Source organism: Arachis ipaensis, chromosome B7, assembly GCF_059453495.1.
Source record: "Arachis ipaensis isolate K30076 ecotype BB chromosome B7, ASM5945349v1, whole genome shotgun sequence".
Taxonomy (NCBI): domain Eukaryota; kingdom Viridiplantae; phylum Streptophyta; class Magnoliopsida; order Fabales; family Fabaceae; genus Arachis; species Arachis ipaensis.
In genome coordinates, this window is record NC_142442.1 from 72,813,836 (window position 1) to 72,834,782 (window position 20,947).

Sequence of the window (20,947 nt, forward strand, 5' to 3'; positions counted from 1 at the left end):
CTGGCGTTTGACTCCACTTTGCAACCTGTTTCTGGCGTTTGACTCCAGAATGCAGCATGGAACTGGCGTTCAACGCCAGTTTACGTCGTCTATCCTTAATCAAAGTATGGACTATTATATATTGCTGGGAAGCCCTGGATGTCGAATTTCCAATGCAATTGAGAGCCTGCCATTTGGAGTTCTGTAGCTCCAGAAAAGCCACTTTGAGTGCAGGGAGGTCAGAATCCAACAGCATCTGCAGTCCTTCTTCAACCTCTGAATATGATTTTTGCTCAAGTCCCTCAATTTCAGCCAGAAAATACCTGAAATCACAGAAAAACACAAAAAATCATAGTAAAGTCCAGAAATGTGAATTTTAATTAAAAACTAATAAAAATATACTAAAAACTAACTAAATCATACTGAAAACTATGTAAAAACAATGCCAAAAAGCGTATAAATTATCCGCTCATCACAACACCAAACTTAGATTATTGCTTGTCCCCAAGCAACTGAAAATCAAATAGGATAAAAAGAAGAGAATATACTATAAATTCCAAAATATCAATGAAACTTAGCTCCAATCAAATGAGCGGGACTTGTAGCTTTTTGCCTCTTGAATAGTTTTGGCATCTCGCTTTATCCATTGAGGTTCAGAATGATTGGCATCTATAGGAACTTAGAATTCAGATAGTGTTATTGATTCTCCTAGTTTAGTATGTTGATTCTTGAACACGGCTACTTTATGTGTCTTGGTCGTGGCCCTAAGCACTTTGTTTTCCAGTATTACCACCGGATACATAAATGCCACAGACACATAACTGGGTGAACCTTTTCAGATTGTGACTCAGCTTTGCTAAAGTCTCCAATTAGAGGTGTCCAGGGTTCTTAAGCACACTCTTCTTTTTGCTTTGGACCTTGACTTTAACCGCTCAGTCTCAAGTTTTCACTTGACACCTTCACGCCACAAGCACATAGTTAGGGACAGCTTGGTTTAGCCGCTTAGGCCTGGATTTTATTCCTTTAGGCCCTCCTATCCACTGATACTCAAAGCCTTGGATCCTTTTTATTACCATTGCCTTTTGGTTTTAAGGGCTATTGGATTTTTGCTCTTGCCTTTTGGTTTTAAGAGCTTTTGGCTTTTTCTGCTTGCTTTTTCTTTTTCTTTCCCCCTTTTTTTTCGCTAAATTTTTTTTTCCGCAAGCTTTTGTATTCACTGCTTTTTCTTGCTTCAAGAATCATTTTTATGATTTTTCAGATTATCAAATAACATGTCTCCTTTTTCCTTATTCTTCAATAGCCAACATATTTAACATTCATAAACATCAACTTCAAAAGACATATGCACTGTTCAAGCATTCATTCAGAAAACAAAAAGTATTGTCACCACATCAAAATAATTAAACTAGTTTCAAAGATGAATTCGAAACCCTGTACTTCTTGTTCTTTTGTTTTTAAAACAGTTTTCATTTAAGAGAGGTGGTGGATTCATATTCATAGCTTTAAGGCATAGACACTTAGACACTAATGATCATATAGTAAAGACACAAACATAAATAAAACATAAAGCTCAAAAATAAAAAAACAGAAAATAAATAGACAAGGAGATTAAGGAATGAGTCCACCTTAGTGAGGGTGGCGTCTTCCTCTTCTTGAAGAACTAATGGTGCTTTTGAGCTCCTCTATGTCTCTTCCTTGTCTTTGTTGCTCCTCCCACATAGCTCTTTGATCTTCTCTAATTTCATGGAGGATGATGGAGTGCTCTTGATGCTCCACCCTTAGTTGTCCCATGTTGGAACTTAATTCTCCTAGGGAAGTGTTGATTTGTTCCCAATAATTCTGTGGAGGAAAGTGCATCCCCTGAGGCATCTCAGGGATTTCATGGTGAGGAATTTCCTCATGCTCATGTTGAGGTCTATGGTCTCTTATTTGCTCCATCCTTTTCTTAGTGATGGACTTGTCCTCTTCAATGAGAATGTCTCTGGCCTTAGGTGCCCTAGATGGTTATGAAAAAACAAAAAGCAATGCTTTTACCACACCAAACTTAGAAGGTTTGCTCGTCCCCGAGCAAAAGAAGAAAGAAGTTAGTAGAAGAAGAAGAAAATGGAGGAGATGGAGGTGTGTGAATGGTTCGGTCAAGGGGGTTTAGGTGGTTATGATGTGTGAAAAGGAAGGAGTGATGGTTTGAATTTGAGTGGGTGGGTTTAGGTGGGTGTATGATGGTTTTGGAGGGAAAAGAGTTATGAAAAGGTGTGAAGAGGACAGAAGAAGTGGTGGGGATCCTGTGGGGTCCAAAGATCCTGTGGGGATCCTGTGGGGTCCACAGATCAAGTGGGGTCAAGGACTTAACATCCCTGCTCCAATTAGGTGTGTAAAACGCCCTTGCTGTGCAATCCTGGAATTTAACGCCAGACTGCTGCCTGTTTCTGGCGTTAAACGCCCAAATGTAGCTTGTTTCTGGCGTTTAACGCCAGGTAGATGCTTGGTTCTGGCGTTAAACGCCAACTTGGTGCTTGTTTCTGGTGTTAAACGCCAGCTTAGTGCCTGTTTTTGGCGTTAAACGCCAGATAGATGCTTGTTTCTGGTGTTTAAACGCCAGACTGTTCTCCTCCAGAGTGTGCTGTTTTTTATTCTATTTTTCACTCTGTTTTTGATTTTTTCAGTAGTTTTTGTGACTTCACATGATCATCAACCTAAAGAAAACATAGAATAACAATGGAAAATAAATAAATATAATTAGATAACACTGGGTTGCCTCCCAACAAGCGCTTCTTTAATGTCAATAGCTTGACAGTGAGCTCTCATGGAGCCTCACAGATGTTCAGAGCAAGGTTGGAACCTCCCAACACAAAACTTAGAGTTTGAATGTGGGGGCTTTGATTGACTCTGCAGTGAGAGAAGCTTTTCATGCTTCCTCTCCATGGTTACAGAAGGAGATCCTTGAGTTTTAAACACAAGGTTATCCTCATTCAGTTGAAGGATCAATTCTCCTCTGTCCACATCAATCACAGCCCTTGTTGTGGCTAGGAAGGGTCTTCCAAGGATGATGGATTCATCCTTATCCTTCCCAGTGTCTAGGATTATGAAATCAGGAGGGATGTAAAGGCCTTCAACCTTTACTAACACGTCCTCTACTTGTCCATAAGCCTATTTTCTTGAGTTGTCTGCCATCTCTAATGAGATTCTGGCAGCTTGCACCTCAAAGATCCCAAGTTTCTCCATTACAGAGAGTGGCATGAGGTTTATCCCTGACCCAAGGTCACATAGAGCCTTTTCAAAGGTCATGGTGCCTGTGGTACAAGGTATTAAGAACTTTCCAGGATCCTGTTTCTTCTGAGGAAATGTCAGTTGATCCAGATCACTCAGTTCATTGATGAGCAAGGGAGGTTCATCTTCCCAAGTCTTATTACCAAATAATTTGGCATTCAGCTTCATGATTGCACCAATGTACTTGGCAACTTGCTCTTCAGTAATGTCTTCATTCTCTTCAGAACAAGAGTACTCATCAGAGCTCATGAAGGGCAGAAGAAGGTTTAATGGAATCTCTATGGTCTCTAGGTGAGCCTCAGATTCCTTTAGGTCCTCATTGAGGAACTCCTTATTGATCACTGGACATTCCAGGAGGTCTTCCTCACTGGGATTCACGTCCTCTCCCTCCCTTGTAGGTTCAGCCATGATGGTTAATTCAATGACCTTGCACTCTCTTTTTGGATTCTCTTCTGTATTGCTTGGGAGAGTACTAAGAGGGGTTTCAGTGACCCTTTTACTCAGCTAGCCCACTTGTCCCTCCAGATTTCTAATAGAGGACCTTGTTTCATTCATGAAACTTAAAGTGGCCTTAGATAGATCAGAGACTATATTTGCTAAGCTAGATGGATCCTGCTCAGGACTCTCTGTCTTTTGCTGAGTGGATGATGGAAAAGGCTTGCTATTGCTAAACCTGTTTCTTCTACCATTATTAAAGCCTTGTTGAGGTTTTTGTTGATCCTTCCATGAGAAATTTGGATGATTTCTCCATGAGGAATTATAGGTGTTTTCATAGGGTTCACCCATGTAATTCACCTCTACTATTGCAGGGTTCTCAGGATCATAAGCTTCTTCTTCAGAAGAGGCCTCTTTAGTACTGTTGGATGATTCCTTCAATCCATTCAGACTCTGAGAGATCATATTGACTTGCTGAGTCAATATTTTATTCTGAGCCAATATGGCATTCAGAGTATCAATTTCAAGAACTCCCTTCCTCATAGGCATCCCATTACTCACAGGATTCCTTTCAGAAGTGTACATAAACTGGTTATTTGCAACCATATCAATGAGTTCTTGAGCTTCTGCAGGCGTTTTCTTTAGGTGGATGGATCCACCTGCAGAATGGTCCAGTGACATCTTTGATAACTCAGACAGACCATCATAGAATATATCCAGGATGGTCCATTCTGAAAGCATGTCAGAAGGACACTTTTTGGTCAGTTCCTTGTATCTCTCCCAAGCCTCATAGAGGGATTCTCCTTCTTTCTGTCTGAAGGTTTGAACATCCACTCTAAGCTTGCTAAGCTTTTGAGGAGGAAAAAACTTGGCTAAGAAAGCCGTGACCAGCTTATCCCAAGAGTTCAGGCTGTCTTTAGGTTGAGAGTCCAACCATACTCTAGCTCTGTCTCTTACAGCAAACGGGAAAAGCATAAGCCTGTAGACCTCGGGATCAACCCCATTGGTCTTAACAGTATCATAGATCTGCAAAAATTCAGTTAAGAACTGAAAAGGATCTTCTGATGGAAGTCCATGAAACTTGCAATTCTGTTGCATCAGAGAAACTAATTGAGGTTTAAGCTCAAAATTGTTTGCTCCAATGGCAGGGATTGAGATGCTTCTTCCATGTAAATTGGAATTTGGTGCAGTAAAGTCACCAAGCATCTTCCTTGCATTGTTATTATTTTCAGCCATGTCTCCTTCTTTTTCAAAAATTTCTATCAGATTTTCTCCAGAGAGTTGTGCTTTAGCTTCCCTTAGCTTCCTCTTCAGAGTCCTTTTAGGTTCAGGATCAGCCTCAATAAGAATGTTCTTATCCTTGTTCCTGCTCATATGAAAAAGAAGAAAACAGAAAAAAAAATATGGAATCCTCTATGTCACAGTATAAAGATTTCTTTATGTGAGTAGAAGAAGATAAGAATAAAAGAAGAGAAATTCAAACACCAAGAGAGAGGGTTCGAATTTTGAGATGAAGAGAAGTGTTAGTAAATAAATAAATAAATAAATAATTAGAAGGAGATGAGAGAGAGGAAATTTCAAAAATTAATTAAATTAAAATTAAAATTTAAAGTTAAATTTTGAAAATTAAAATTGAAATCAAATTAAAATAAATTTTTTAAATAATTAATTAATTAAAAAGGAAATTTTTTTTTTTTTGAAAAAGAGGGAAGGGATTTTCGAAAATTAGAGAGAAAATTAGTTAGGTAGTTTTGAAAAATATATGATTGAAACAAAAAGATAAGATTGATTGAAAAAGATTTGAAAATCAAATTAAAAAGATAAGAGGTTAGAAAAGAAGTTAGAAAAGATTTTGAAATTGATTTTGAAAAAGATGTGATTGAAATTTATTTTGAAAAAGATTTGAAAAAGAAATCGAAAAAGATTTGATTTTGAAAATTAAAGTTGATTACTTGACTAACAAGAAACTAAAAAGATATGATTCTAGAGTTTAAAGATTGAACCTTTCTTACTAGGCAAGTAACAAACTTAAAATTTTTGAATCAATCACATTAATTGTTAGCATTAATTTTGAAAATTTGAAATAGAAATAAGAAAAAGATTTTTAAAAATCATTTTGGAATTTTCGAAAATTATGAAAGGAAAAAATGAGAAAGATTTGATTTTTGAAAAAGATTTGAAAAAAGAATTTTTAAATTGAAAATTTGATTTGACTCATAAGAAACAACTTGATTTTAAAAATTTATGAAAAAGTCAACTCAAATTTTCAAAAATTTTATGAGAGAAAAAGAGAAAGATAATTTTTTTTATTTTTGAATTTTAATGATGAAAGAGAAAAAACAAAAAAATGACACATAACATAAAAATTATGAATCAAAACACACAATTCATGCAAGAACACTTTGAATGTCAAGATGAACACCAAGAACACTTTGAAGATCAAGATGAACATCAAGACTTATTTTTGATAATTTTCAAGAAAAGAAAAACATACAAGACACCAAACTTAGAAATTATCAAACTTTAGACACTAACAAATTGAAAATGCATATGAAAAACAAGAAAAGACACAAAACAAGAAAATATGAAGATCAAACAAGAAGACTGGCCAAGAACAACTTGAAGATCATGAAGAATGCAATGCATAAAATTTTTGAAAATAATTTTTAGAAAATTAAAAAGATGCAATTGACACCAAACTTAAAACTTGACTCTAGACTCAAACAAGAAACATCAAATATTTTTGGTTTTATTATTTTATTAAACTTTTTTTATTTTTTTTCGAAATTTAATTAGGAAAAATGAAAAAGAAGAAAATTTTTTTTTTGTATTTTTCAAAAATAAGAAATAAAAAGCTTAAAAATAAAATAAAATTACCTAAACTGAGCAACAAGATGAACCGTCAGTTGTCCAAACTCGAACAATCCCCGGCAACGGCGCCAAAAACTTGGTGCGCAGAAATCGTGACGGTTCCTTCCTTGGTAACGGTGCTGAAAAATTTATACGCACGTTCATAATCTTAATTCTTTGTCACAACTTTGCACAACTGACCAGCAAGTGCACTGGGTCGTCCAAGTAATAAACCTTACGTGAGTAAGGGTCGATCCCACGGAGATTGTCGGCTTGAAGCAAGCTATGGTCACCTTGTAAATCTCAGTCATGCAGATTTAAATGGTTATAGAGTTTTAATAATTAAATAGATAATTAAAATATGAACTAGGATAGAGATACTTATGTAATTCATTGGTGAGAATTTCAGATAAGAGTATAGAGATGCTTTCGTTCCTCTGAACCTCTGCTTTCCTGCTGTCTTCATCCAACCATTCCTACTCCTTTCCATGGCAAGCTTTATGTAGGGCATCACCGTTGTCAATGGCTACATCCCATCCTCTCTGTGAAAATGGTCCAATGCGCTGTCACTGCATGGCTAATCATCTGTCGGTTCTCGATCATACTGGAATAGGATTTACTATCCTTTTGCGTCTGTCACTACGCCCAGCACTCGTGAGTTTGAAGCTCGTCACAGCCATCCCTTCCCAGATCCTATTCGGAATACCACAGACAAGGTTTAGACTTTCCGAATCTCAAGAATGGCCGTCCATGGGTTCTAACTTATACCACGAAGATTCTAATATCTCGGACTCGGTCCTCTGTATTAGATATCTAAGAGATATTCATTCTAGCTTGTTTGCATGTAGAACGGAAGTGTTTGTCAGGCACGCATTCATAAGTGAGAATGATGATGAGCGTCACATAATCATCACATTCATCATGTTCTTGGGTGCGAATGGATATCTTAGAATAGGAATAAGCTTGAATTGAATAGAAAAACAGTAGTACTTTGTATTAATTCATGAGGAACAGCAGAGCTCCACACCTTAATCTATGGTGCGTAGAAACTCTACCGTTTGAAAATACATAAGTGATAATGGTCCAGGCATGGCTGAATGGCCAGCCCCCATGAAAGTCTAAGATAGCATAAAAACTAATCAAAGATCCCCTACAAAGATAGTAAAATGTCCTATTTATACTAAACTAGTTACTAGGGTTTACAAAAATGAGTAAATGATGTAGAAATCCACTTTCGGGGCCCACTTGGTGTGTGCTTGGGCTGAGCATTGAGCTTTACACGTGTAGAGGTCTTTCTTGGAGTTGAACGCCAGTTTGTAACCTGTTTCTGGCGTTTAACTCCACTTTGCAACCTGTTTCTGGCGTTTGACTCTAGAATGCAGCATGGAACTGGCGTTCAACGCCAGTTTACATCGTCTATCCTTAATCAAAGTATAGACTATTATATATTGATGGAAAGCTCTGGATGTCTACTTTCCAACGCAATTGAGAGTGCTCCATTTGGAGTTCTGTAGCTCCAGAAAATCCACTTTGAGTGTAGGGAAGTCAAAATCCAATAGCATCTGCAGTCCTTCTTCAACCTCTGAATATGATTTTTGCTCAAGTCCCTCAATTTCAGCCAGAAAATACCTGAAATCATAGAAAAATACATAAAATCATACTAAAAATTAACTAAATCATATTGAAAACTATGTAAAAATAATGCCAAAAAGCATATAAATTATCCGCTCATCATGTCTCCTTCATGCTACGTTTGTCATTAGATTCTCCACATAAAGTTATGAGAGTTCCTTGAGGGTCTAAACGTCTGGAAGATAATTTATGTATTGCTTGCTCCAGCTGATGAAGGGTTGTGTGAAGTTGATCTACTGTTTTCTTGAGGCGAACCTGTGATTCTCGAGGTGATGGATTTGGACATGGTACAAAGGAAAGTGGTGGTGTTTGGGAGTAATTAGATTGGAATTGGGGTAAATAAGGATCGTATGGTGGTAAATGGTAAAAAGGAGCTTGTGAGTGTGGTGGTTCAAAGTTATGTTGAGAGGATGGTCTATAGGCACAGGGTGGGGCTTGTTGGTAGTTACAAGGTTGTTCACCATATCTATTAGCTTGGTATGCATTGTAAAGTGGTCCTCGTCTGTGATACTGTGGAGGGTGTTGTTTCCTAAAGGGTTGATCAAGTCCTCGTGGCTCCATCCATCTTTGATTGTTCTGACCTTGATGCATGTTCCTGCTATAACTTCCGTTTTCTTCAACAATATTAGAACCAAACTCAAAGCACAAGCGGTGAGAATTCATAGTAGCTAATGGAAATAAAAGGAGAAAACAAAAACAAATAAACAAGTAAAAGAAAAATATTTACAATAACCAATAATAAGGCACACATTTGCAGTTCCCCGGCAACGGCGCCATTTTGAAGAGAGAACTTTTGCGTGGTCTAGAATTCAGAATAAATTCCCGTTGCAAGTATAGCTTCTAAACCAACAAAAGACCTTTCTTACAAATGTTTTGGTTGTCACAAGTAACAAACCCCTTTAAAATTGATAACCGAAGTATTTAAACCTCGAGTTGTCTTCTCAAGGAACTGCAGGGAGGTGTGTTCTTATTATTGGTTATGAGTTTTGTAAATTGGGGTTTTGAAAGTAAGAAACAATTAATTTAAATGACAAATAAAATAAATAAATAACTGTAAAATAAACTCTTGGCAAGGTATGAAGATTTGGAAGTCCTATCCTAGTTATCCTTATCAATGGTGATGAGAATTGAGTTTTAATCCCACTTAGTTAGCCTTTACTAAAGCAAAGGAAGGTCAAGTGGACCAATTAGTTTGGTCCTCAGGTCCTAGTCAATTCCTAAGAAAGGACTAGAGTTATTGGAGTTTAATTCAATTGGCAAAAACAACAATTATCAATCGCGATGAGTTTGACAACTCAAGAGTTACCAATTAATCAACTAAAGCCAAAAGGAAGAAAATATAAATTATTAATATGAATAAAGGAAAGCAGTCATAATTCTAAAATACCTCAAATTATATTAAATAGAAAATCAAATCCAAACATGAATGGTTCATAAGCCAATTTGGCAACAAAATTAATTAAAGGAAAGCATTAAAATATCTGAAAATAGAAGAGAAATATAAAGTAAAAAGGATATTGAACCTGATAAGGAGTTGGAATACTAAATTGAAATGATAAGAAATCCTAATCCTAAAACCTAAGAGAGGGGAGAGAACCTCTCTCTCTAAAAACTACATCTAAACTATGAGAAGTGAATAATTGGAGACCTCCCTTTGAATGGATGCATTCCCCCACTTTATAACCTCTAATCTATGCCTTCTGGACTTGGGTCTGGGCCGAAAAGGAACTCAGAAATTGCTAGGAGCATTTTTTGTATTTTCTGGTGCGTGGCGTCTGTCACGCGTCCACGTGGGTCACGCTGTCGCGTCATCTGGAGTTTCTCTTATCACGCGTTCGCTTCGGTCATGCGTCCGCGTCATCTGTGTTTTGCTTAAGGCGCGCGTCCGCGTCAGTCACACGTTTGCATCGCTGCCTTTTCGCGCTAGGCATGCGGCCGCATCGTCCATGCGTTTGCGTCGCTTCCAGTTTCTTCAAAAACTCCATTTTGTGCTTTCCTTCCATTTTTGTATGTTTCCTTTTCATCCTTTAAATCATTCCTGCCTTAGGAGATCTGAAAATACTCAACACATAAATCACGGCATCGAATGGTAATAAAAGATAATTAAAATAATTATTTTTGAAACATAGGAAACCTGTTTTTCACATATATCACATAATAAGGAAGGGAAAGTAAAACCATGCAATTTACATGAATAAGTGGGTGAAGGATTGAATAAATCACTTAAATTAAGCACAAAATATATCATAAAATATGGGTTTATCACTGATGCGCTTGAAACGGTTGCATTGTAAAATCAGGGGCTCCAGCCTCCTGGATAGTAACTCTCCTAGGTGCTGCCATGTCACCTGCACGTAAATCAACCGAATCAGTAGAAAGGGAGCTTGTTTCATCCTTACGTGACGTTTCAGATTCGCCCTCGGGGAGGACTAACCGATGCCGAGCTTGCCTTATACGTGAAATAGTTCTTTCAATCTCAGGATCAAATACTGGCAAGCTTGGATCAGGAAGTGAACGCGTCATTTAACGAAAGAAACATGCAGCTCATAGTAGCAAAAATAAAATAAAATGCAAATAAATAAATTCCAATCAATAACTTAGCACTCTATTGCAACTCCCCGGCAACGGTGCCAAAAATTGACGTGGCGAAAATTGGCGAGTTAAGAAATTATTATAAGAGATACATTGCGAGTATAGTTTTTAACCAACCAAAAATCTGTTTATCAATTTAGAAGAATTGTCACAAAATTAGAATTAAAATACTGGGAGTATGAATCCGAGGTCGTCTCCTAACGAGTTGCAGAAAGATGTGTTATTTTATTAATCAGATGTTTTCAAAAAGGGTTTGAGTTTGATAGACAGGGAATTAAATCAGGGAATTTGTATAATTTAAATAAAAACCTTGACCGGGAGTAGATTAGTTGGAAGACCTATCCTTGTTGGAGTTCCCTCAAGATTAATTGATAATTGAAGGTTGTTCTGCTCAGTTATCCTTTACCAGATAAAGGAAAGTCAAGCAAGTTGGAAGTCAGTTTCTATTCACAAGTTCCAATCCTCTCCCTTGGGAAGGACTAGTGTCAGTGATTAGAGGGCGACCCAAAGATAAACCCAATTATAATTTTACTCTTGAGCATTCCAATTCAAGGTCCTCCTTTCAATAAACTACCAATCAAGTTATGGAACTACTTGCTCATTATGATTGTAAACTTCACAAAATAAGAAAGGGAAATAAAGAAAGACATGATAAATAATAATAATCAAAGAGACCAATTAAAAATAAAAATAGTTCCTGTATTAATAAATTCAAAAAATAATCCAATAGTAACTCTGAATAAATTAAGGATATGAAAGAGTAAGTGACAAGTAAGTAAAACAAACTAGAGTAATGATGTCTTAGCGGAGGTAATAACTCTTCTCAATATCCCAATCCAAAAAGCAATAAAAACAAAATCCTAAGAACTATGAATGTGTAGAGAGAAAACCTAGAGGAGGAGTAAAATCAGATCCAAAAACTAAAATTATGCGGAATGAATCTCTCCCTGGTATTTGCATGTTCCCTGGCTCTAATCTGCTTTTATGGGCCGAAAACTGGATCAAAACAGGGCCCAAAATCGCCCCCAGCAAATTTTGCAAATTCTGCAGATCGCGCACGTCACGCGATCGCGTCATCCATGCGTTCGCGTCATCCAGCATTTTGCCTTGCCACGCGTGCGCGTCGTCCACGCATTCGCGTCACTTGCGCAGTTTCCAATCCATGTGTTCGCGTCAGGCACGCGAGCGCATCACTACAATTTCCTCTATTTCGCGCGGTCGCGTGAGCCAAGCGCCCGCGTCACTTCTCGCTAGTCATCTCCTTAATTTCTTGTGTTCCTTCCATTTTTGCAAGCCTCCTTTCCAATCTCTAAGTCATTCATGCCCTATAAAGCCTGAAACACTTAACACATGGATCACGGCATCGAATGGAATAAAGGAGAATCAAAATACATAATTAAAAGTCTCTAGGAAGCAAGTTTTCAACCATGGAGTAATTTTTGGGAAAGAATTGTAAATACATGCTAATTTAATGAATAAGTGGGTAAAGATTTGATAAAACCACACAATTAAACACAATATAAACCATAAAATAATGGTTTATCAATGGTCACGGTGAAAGCCGTGATCATAGATAAGGCTATGGTCACGGTTTTCAGGAGGGGTGACCATAGAGGCTATGGTCACGATGAAAATCGTGACCATAGATAAGGCTATGGTCACGGTTTTAAGGAGGGGTGACCATAGAGCTATGGCCACGGTGAAAACCGTGACCATAGATAAGGCTATGGTCACGGTTTTAAAGAGGGGTGACCATAGAGGCTATGGTCACGGTGAAAACCGTGACCACAGATAAGGCTATGGTCACGGTTTTAAAGAGGGGTGACCATAGAGGCTATGGTCATGGTGAAAACCGTGACTATAGATAAGGCTATGGTCACGGTTTTTAGGAGGGGTGACCATAGAAGCTATGGTCACGGTTTAAGGAGGGGTGACCATAGAGCTATGATCACGCTGAAAACCGTGACCATAGCTAAGGCTATGGTCACGATTTTAAAGAGGGGTGACCATAGAGGCTATGGTCACGGTGATAGATAAGGCTATGGTCACGGTTTTCAAGAGGGGTGACCATAGATATGGTCACGATTTTTACACGTGATGGTCACGGTGTAACACCCTACCACACATAGTCTTATGCTTAAGTCATAAAACTGAGGTGGCGAGGTATTACAACCTCTAAAATAAAATTTAGTACGTATAGTATTGCAAAATGTTCATAATTAAGAGCCTTTAAAGAAAATGGGTAAATCAAAACCGACGAATCAAAAGCGCAACTCTCCGATCGATAACATAAATGAGCAGTTAGAGATTAAACTAAAGCGAAGAGATATATAAAAGAGTGCCAAAATACATATATCCAGACTCTGGACTCGGCTTGCGAAGATAACCGGTCCGAACATACAGTATACATACATATATAGTAAGGAAATCCCAAAAGACAACCCAACAAACAATACACAAATCCTGTTTCTCCAAAATAACCTCTAAGAGTTGGTAATACAAAATACATATACAGTGGAGAACATAGCATCTAAACAGGCATATAATAACCAAAATAAAATCCCAAGGTACAAGGATCTCTGCCAAAAGAAGGCCTCCAGCATGTCTCAGCGAGGAGCCTCACGTCCTGCATCTGAAAACCACAAAATCCGCATTGGTGAAAACCAGAGGTTCTCAGCATGGTAACAGTGCCCAAATATCTAACATGTAATGTCCTAGGAAAGCCGAAGGCAATCCTAGAACTTCCAAATTATAATCAAAACGTATAAGCATAACTAAACCATAACAAAAGTAAATAGGCGACTAACTTAAGGATCTTCGGTCTAACTATATATATATCCCCTTTCCAAATCCTGCAGACCTCCCAACTGCCAACAGTGAAATTAAATGCAAGCACAAGTATATCAGGCAAGGAAATGTACAAGTAGGAAGCAGATAGAATAATTAAGCAAGTAGCAAGTAATGATGCAGTCAATTAGGCAATCCAGACAAATAACATATAATGCATATGATGCATGCCTGTCCTAGTGGCTGATGAGTCTCATCTGTCAGTTATAAAGCCAGCCCGACAAGTCCTGGTAGCTAACCATTGGACTGTCCCTCTGTCGCGTATCCCCAACTCGAGTTATCCACAAACATAATCATAATTTATATCCAACACCCTCATTGGTGTATATTCACGGGGGCGAGCTCATCCGAAACTTTCATAGTGTCCGGCCACACTTGCGACATAGCGTCAGCAGAGTATCGAGTCTCCACCTATAGCACGTGGTGTCTAGCCACTGCTTTCACCCAGGGAAACTCGTATCTCAGATAGGTGAAGTGCAACAGTCATAATAATCATCAATTCAGCATATATGCAATAATCATAGCGATACATTAGTATACATCTCAGTCATTCCGGCCTACCAATCATAATTCCAAACTTAGCCCTTTTGGCTCAATTCATATTCAGCACTCTACCATCCTTCCCAACCGCTCACATCATCATTATACATCATACTCATCATTACGTCCCTTTTCTTCCCCCACAAGTTACCCCTTTCCTAGCCTTCTCTCATTCACTAGGCATTTAACATCAAATTAAGACTTAAGGGATGAAATTGGGGATTTATGAGTGTGAAATAACATTCCGGAAGGTTACGAGCTTGTTGGGAATGTGAAGAGCTTGAGAACAAAGTTTTAGAAAAGAACTGGGTCGCGTGCGGACACACAAGGGTGTGCGTGTGCACGCCCAGAAAATATATTTAGACGTGTGCGTACGCACAGGTCCGTGCGCACGCACAGAAAGCAAAATCTTTAGGGTGGGGATGCACGCACAACGCGTGCTAGCACTGCCACCAGTGTGCCATTCCCAACGCGTGCGTGCGCACAGGCTTGTGCGTACGCACAGCTCGCAATCTTTTGTTGGTTTCGCATGCGCACAGGGCGTGCTGGCGCTGCCACCAGCAGCCCTGTCTTTGCATGTGCGTTCGCACAAGGCTGTGCATATGTACAGGAACCAAATTCTCGCCGAGTGTGCGTCTGCACACATACCAGAAGTCACAAATTCTGCAGAAGTTACAAAATTCAGATTTTTGGCCCAAACTTCCAACGATCATATCTTTTTCTACAAAATTCAGATTTCAATCAATTTTGAACCATTTTAAAGCTTATGAAATTATCTTTCAATTGATGTAAAAATCATCCAATTCGGAAAACAATTGCTCCAGATATAATCCGTCGAAGTTTGTCAAACTTCCAGTTTTACCAAAAACTCAAACTCCCCATTTCATAACATACACCTACCAAATCCAACCAAAAATCAACCCATAACTCAACCCTTCCACAATTTACCATTTCCAAACCTTATTCAATCATCAATCCATCTATTATACCATGTATAACCAAATCTCACATCATAAATCAACATATATATATATATATATATATATATATATATATATATATATATATATATATATACACACACACACATAACAAGTTAATTTTTCAATTCATGCTCACTAACAAGGTCCTCAACTCTATCATCAATCCAACATGTTAGTCCACATCACATACCATGTTTCATACTTCACAAACCGATACAACCACACACAACCATTTATACCATCATTGATACATATTCCATTTAATCCAAATTGACCAACAACCATATCAACAATTCCAAAGTCCTATCCTAGGGTCACTAGCCTACGTTTTCACATCACATTACATTTTAGATACAGGAAACCGAAACTATACTTTGGCCAATTTTTGTTCCATCCAGAACACTCTCAAATCAACTTCCAAGATTTCCAAAGCCTCACCAACAGATTTCCAAGCTTGGGATTCCACACCAAAGCTTTCCAAAACCACTAATCAAGCTCCAAAACACATATATACAAAGCCTAAGCCACAATATCATATAAAAAAACAATAACTCAATCACTAAATCACAAAATCTCAAGTCTCTAGCTTACGGTTAAGATTTTCACCTTACCAAAAGACCAAGGGAGCTAGAGGAAGCCTTCCCTTCAAGTTAATTAGATCCTACAACACAAGGAAGCTCACAATTTCAACATTTTGGTCCAATGAACTCGAAAATCAAGGGCTGGGATTCGAAGATGAAACTGTGACTTACCTCAAGATTGCCTGTATGGGTTTGGTAGAGCTCAACGTCGCGGTCATGTGGCCATAAACGGTGCGTCAATCGGAGCTCCAAATCAAAAGTTATCAACAATTGAAGTTGGCGGTGAATAGGAACAAAGGGTTTTCAATCTTCCCCCTTTTCCTTTCTTTATGCAGCGTGTGTTTGTGTTTTGGGAGAAGAGAGCTGAGCTCTCATTAAGTAATGGGGCTTGGCTAGGCCCTTGGGCCCAAATTGGGTCCGGTTGGCCCGGTTTGGCCCGTTCGGTCCAATCTTGGACCGATTTCTTTAAAATTGGTGTCAAAATTCTCGTTTCGAATTTCTCTACCACATCAAACCATAAAAACCTCATTTCTTACTTTTTAGAATATTTTTATCTACGGGTTAATTAACCATTAATTAACCGGGTTTTACATTCTACCCACCTAAATGGGAATTTTGCCCACAAAATTCGAATTTAGTTACCTGAGAACAGGTGTGGGTAGTCTGCTCGCATTTCCGACTCAAGCTCCCAGGTGTGCTCCTCAACATCAGCTCGACTCCATGCCATTTTCACTAATAAAACTTCCTTTCCATGCAACTTCTTAATACTTGTGTCATCAATCCTGACCGGAGTCACCGAGAGAGTCAAGTTTTCCTTTAGCTGAACCGATTCTAGTTCTAACACATGGCTAGCGTCAGGAGTATACTTCTGAAGCTGCGACACATGAAATACGTCGTGCAGGTTCGAAAGATGAGATGGTAGGGCCATCTGATACGCCACCAACCCAACCCTCTCCAGAATTTGGAATGGACCGATGTATCGAGGGTTCCACTTCTTTGTCTTGATCGCTCTACCTACTCCTGTTGTTGGAGTAAATTTAAGGAAAGCATGGTCTCCTTCCTCAAACTCTAAGGGCTTCCGCCTCTGATCGGCGTAACTCTTCTGACGGCCTTGGGCAGTGAGCATTCTGTCTCTGATTTTCTTAACTTGTTCCGTGGTTTCGGCTATCATCTTAGGCCCTAAAAGACTCTTCTCCCCAGCTTCATACCAACATAGCGGAGATTGGCACTTCCTCCAATACAGAGACTCATACGGAGCCATCCCGATGCTTGCATGGTAGCTGTTATTGTACGCAAACTCTACTAGCGGCATGTACCGATCCCAGCTCGCCGGCTGGTCCAAAACATAAGCCCTCAACATGTCCTCTAGGGTTTCGATTGTCCTCTTAGATTGACCATCTATTTGGGGATGGTAAGCAGTACTTAAGCTCAAATGGGTTCCAAAAGCTTTCTAAAATGCACCCCAGAACCTTGAAGTGAAACGGGAATCTCTGTCAGAAACTATAGGCATAGGCACACCATGAAGTCTCACAATCTCTTTTATGTACAAACGCGCCAACTCCTCAAGAGTATAGTTCATCCGAATGGGTAGAAAGTGAGCCGACTTTATCAGCCGGTCCATAATCACCTAGACAGCATCGAAATCAGTTCAAGTTCTCGGCAACCCCGGCACAAAGTCCATTACAATGCTCTCCCACTTCCATTGCAGAATCTCCAAGGGTTGTAACGTCCCGGAAGGTCTCTGATGTTTGATCTTCACCTTTTGGCAAGTTAACCACTTCGAGACGTATTCCGCCACATCATTCTTCATACCAGGCCACCAGAACATAGCCTTTAGATCATTATACATCTTGGTACTCCCAGGGTGGATTGAAAATCCGCTTTTGTGCGCTTCCTTCAATACATCCTGCCGCAAAGTCCCTACATCCGGCACAATGATCCTACTCTTGAACCTCCATAATCCATCTTGGTCCCCGGACACTCTCAACTGCTTTCTTTGTTCAATAGCCAGCAACACTGATAAACCCCGATTTCGTGATTTGTCTTGTGCTTATTTTGGGGGATTTTATCACCTTTTTCCACATTTATTCAATGAAATAGCATGGTTTTGTAATTCTCCCTTGAATTTCGCTTAGGTGTAAAAATATGCTTTTTAGACCCCAAATTGGTGATTTTGATTCATTTTAATTCCATTCAATGCCTTGATGTGTGTGTTGAGTAATTTCAGGTTATAAGGCAAGTATTGGATGGGAGAAGTGAGTAGAAAAGCATACAAAGGGGAGAATGCATGAAGAAACAAAGATTGGGAGTGCATCAAAGGGCGCACACGCGCACAAGGCGCGCACGCGCAAAAGTGATCTCACCCATGGACGCGCACGCGTACATGCCGCTTCCGCGCGGATGAAGAAATTGCCAATCGACGCGAACGCGCACATGGCGCGCACGCGCCAATACTCTTACATGGCCCACTTAAAGGCAAAATGCTGGGGGCAATTTTTGAGCTGCCCAGGCCCAAGTCAAACTTGTTTCTGAGTGTATTTCATGCAGAATTGAAGTCCAAGCAAAGAGGGGAGCAATTAGTTTAGCTAACATGAGCCTTTAGTTAGTTTTCTAGAGAGAGAAGCTCCCTCTTCTCTCTAGAATTAGGTTAGGATTAGGGTAGATTATCTTAAATTCAAGTTCAATTACTTGATCTCATCTTGTTTCTTTTATAATTTCTCATTTCTACATCTTGGTTTTCTTAATTGTGATGCTAATTTCTCGTTTTGCTCTCTTTTGTGATGATGAACTCATGTTGGACTTGATTTATTTTTAATGCAATTTAGCATTGATGTTCTTTTTATTGATGAATTGAGTTGTGATCTTACTTTTCTTGCACTTAATAGTTGTTAGATTTTATTATTCTTGCAATTTATGATGCTTACTTTTATTGCACTCTATGTGTTTGATGAAATGCTCTCTTTAATTTTTGAGTAGTTTTGTCTACTCTTGGCCTAAACCAAGGGAATTGGGTAAACTTGAGTCATTGGGTATGATGGATTTGGTGATTTGAGAACCCATGGTGATCAATTTGACACCCATTGACACTAACCCACTACTAAGTTAATTAGTAGGTAGGTTAGAACTTAAGGGTGGATGTGATCAAATCTATTTGATGTACTTCAAGCTTAGGAGTAAACGTTACGTACTTAAAGCTTTTGGGAAGTAGACTTAATAGGTTGGCCTCTCATGATTATCAATATTTGGTTTGTTGACAAGGATATTGATCTCAATTACCTAAATCTTAGCCAAGAGTTCTTTATTTTGCTCTCTTTATTCGCTTGCTAATTCTATTTCTCTTGCCCTCTCATGAACCAAAATCTCCCTTTTACCCCTTCATAGCCAAAAACTAAGCATTACATTGTTTTCTTAGGGAGATGACCCGGAGTCCAAATACTTCGGTTAATTTTCATTGGGGTTAGTTATTTGTGACAACAAACCTAAATTTTAATTTGATGTGAGAGTTGTTTGTTAGTTTGGAGCTATGCTTACAATGAAGTAATTCCTTTCTACAAGAAGAAAATCTAGACCGACGACGATTCTCGCCATCAAACACCTTCGATAACGCATCATCGTTTTGATGAGCCTTCAGGAGTTCGGATCTAAAATCACTTGAGATCTGCAGTTGACTCAAACACAGAATTCATCATATATTGTTAGGCAATAGTATATTGTCATTGCAGTTGACTAAAATCTTTTGAATTGCATGTTTTGGCCACCATGCATTCATCATATATTGTTAGGCAATAGTATATTATCATTGCATTTTTTTTAGGTGATGCTTGTTTATGGTTTACCCTTATTCACATCACTTATTTCATGCATTGAGATTGTAGAATTGTGAAATTGGATCAAAGCTTACCTAGTGACATATTTTTGAGCTTTGTAAATCTTTGTGGGCCATGCTTGCTATGTGATTGATTTCCACTTCTATCTTCTTTTTCCTAAGTTCCATAGCATCCATGTGTTTCACCTCTATGTCACTTAGGTGTTGCAACAACTTCAATATGTGTCATTGATTATTGTGTGAGTTTTATATACCATTTTGTTCACTAAGTCTACCTACACATCAATCAATGTCCATGCATTATCCAATTTCACAATTGCTTGATTAATTGCTTGAATGCTTTCATGCCTCTTCACTACTTGTGTGGTTGACTTAATCTACAAGTCTTTTAAAGTATCTCAAGCACACTAGAATGAGTGAAGTAAATGTTTTCTTTTGTATAATTGTGACATGATTTTTAAATACTAGGGTATGAGTTCTAAACCGCGTGCAAGTTAGGACCCACACACTTATTTTTCATTAATGTCACACTAATTCACTCACTCAATTCTAGTGATTTACCTCATTCCAACAATCCATGCTTCCTTGCTTGTGCATTTACTTGTCTTATTATCTCCTGTTTCCTATGTTCAGGATGAATCATCATAAGCAAAAATAGAAGCAGAAGAAGAACATGCAGCATCGGTTGACCTACCAACTGAAGGTAGCAACTAGGAAAGTCGCCGAACCCCCTTGTTCATCTTTGGATGCATCGAGGACAGTGCAAACTTTTAAGTGTGCGGAGGTCGTCCGACCGCTCGGCATTTTTGGGTGACAAGTTTCTAATCCCAACACTTTTGCATTTCATTTTTAGGTCTTTTAGGATTTTTGGTCGCATTGCATATGTATATATTAAGCTTAGTCAAAATCATGATATTTTCCAAGGATTTTATCTATAGAGCACCCCAATTGAAAAAAAAACTTTTTTTTAGAACTTGCTTGAATTATATACTTTGTGCAACATGATTTTTGAGCTAAAAATACAAGCATATGAGATTTGAGCCTAATTGTGTGGTCACATCATACATAACCACTTACTTTCATTCTTGTGTGCATTATTCTCTTTTTATGATTGTAATCTTTGATTTTTTTTATTCTTTATGTCCATTACTTTGTATATACTGCATTTATATGATTGAGGCCATTGTTCAAATAGCTCACTTACCCAAATAAGCCTACCTTTTATCTTCCATTGATAACCAATTTGAGTCTATGCTTAACCCATTTGTTCTTAATTGTAGCACATTACAAGCCTAAGTGAAAAACAATAAATATCCCTTAATTTGGATCTTTGATTAGCTTAGGCTAGTGAGAGTGTTTATCATTTGATTTTGGGAGAGTTAGGAACATTGGGTAGAGATAAAAGTGTGTTTTTG

General features: G+C 38.4%; 1 non-coding gene across 1 annotated transcript; it reads left to right on the top strand.

The window, feature by feature from the left end:
* Positions 1–4,416: 4,416 nt before the first annotated feature.
* LOC148552982 (small nucleolar RNA R71) lies at positions 4,417–4,524 on the top strand. The gene has a single exon (XR_015892932.1). It is a non-coding gene; the product is annotated as a small nucleolar RNA R71 (small nucleolar RNA).
* The last annotated feature ends 16,423 nt before the right edge of the window (positions 4,525–20,947 follow it).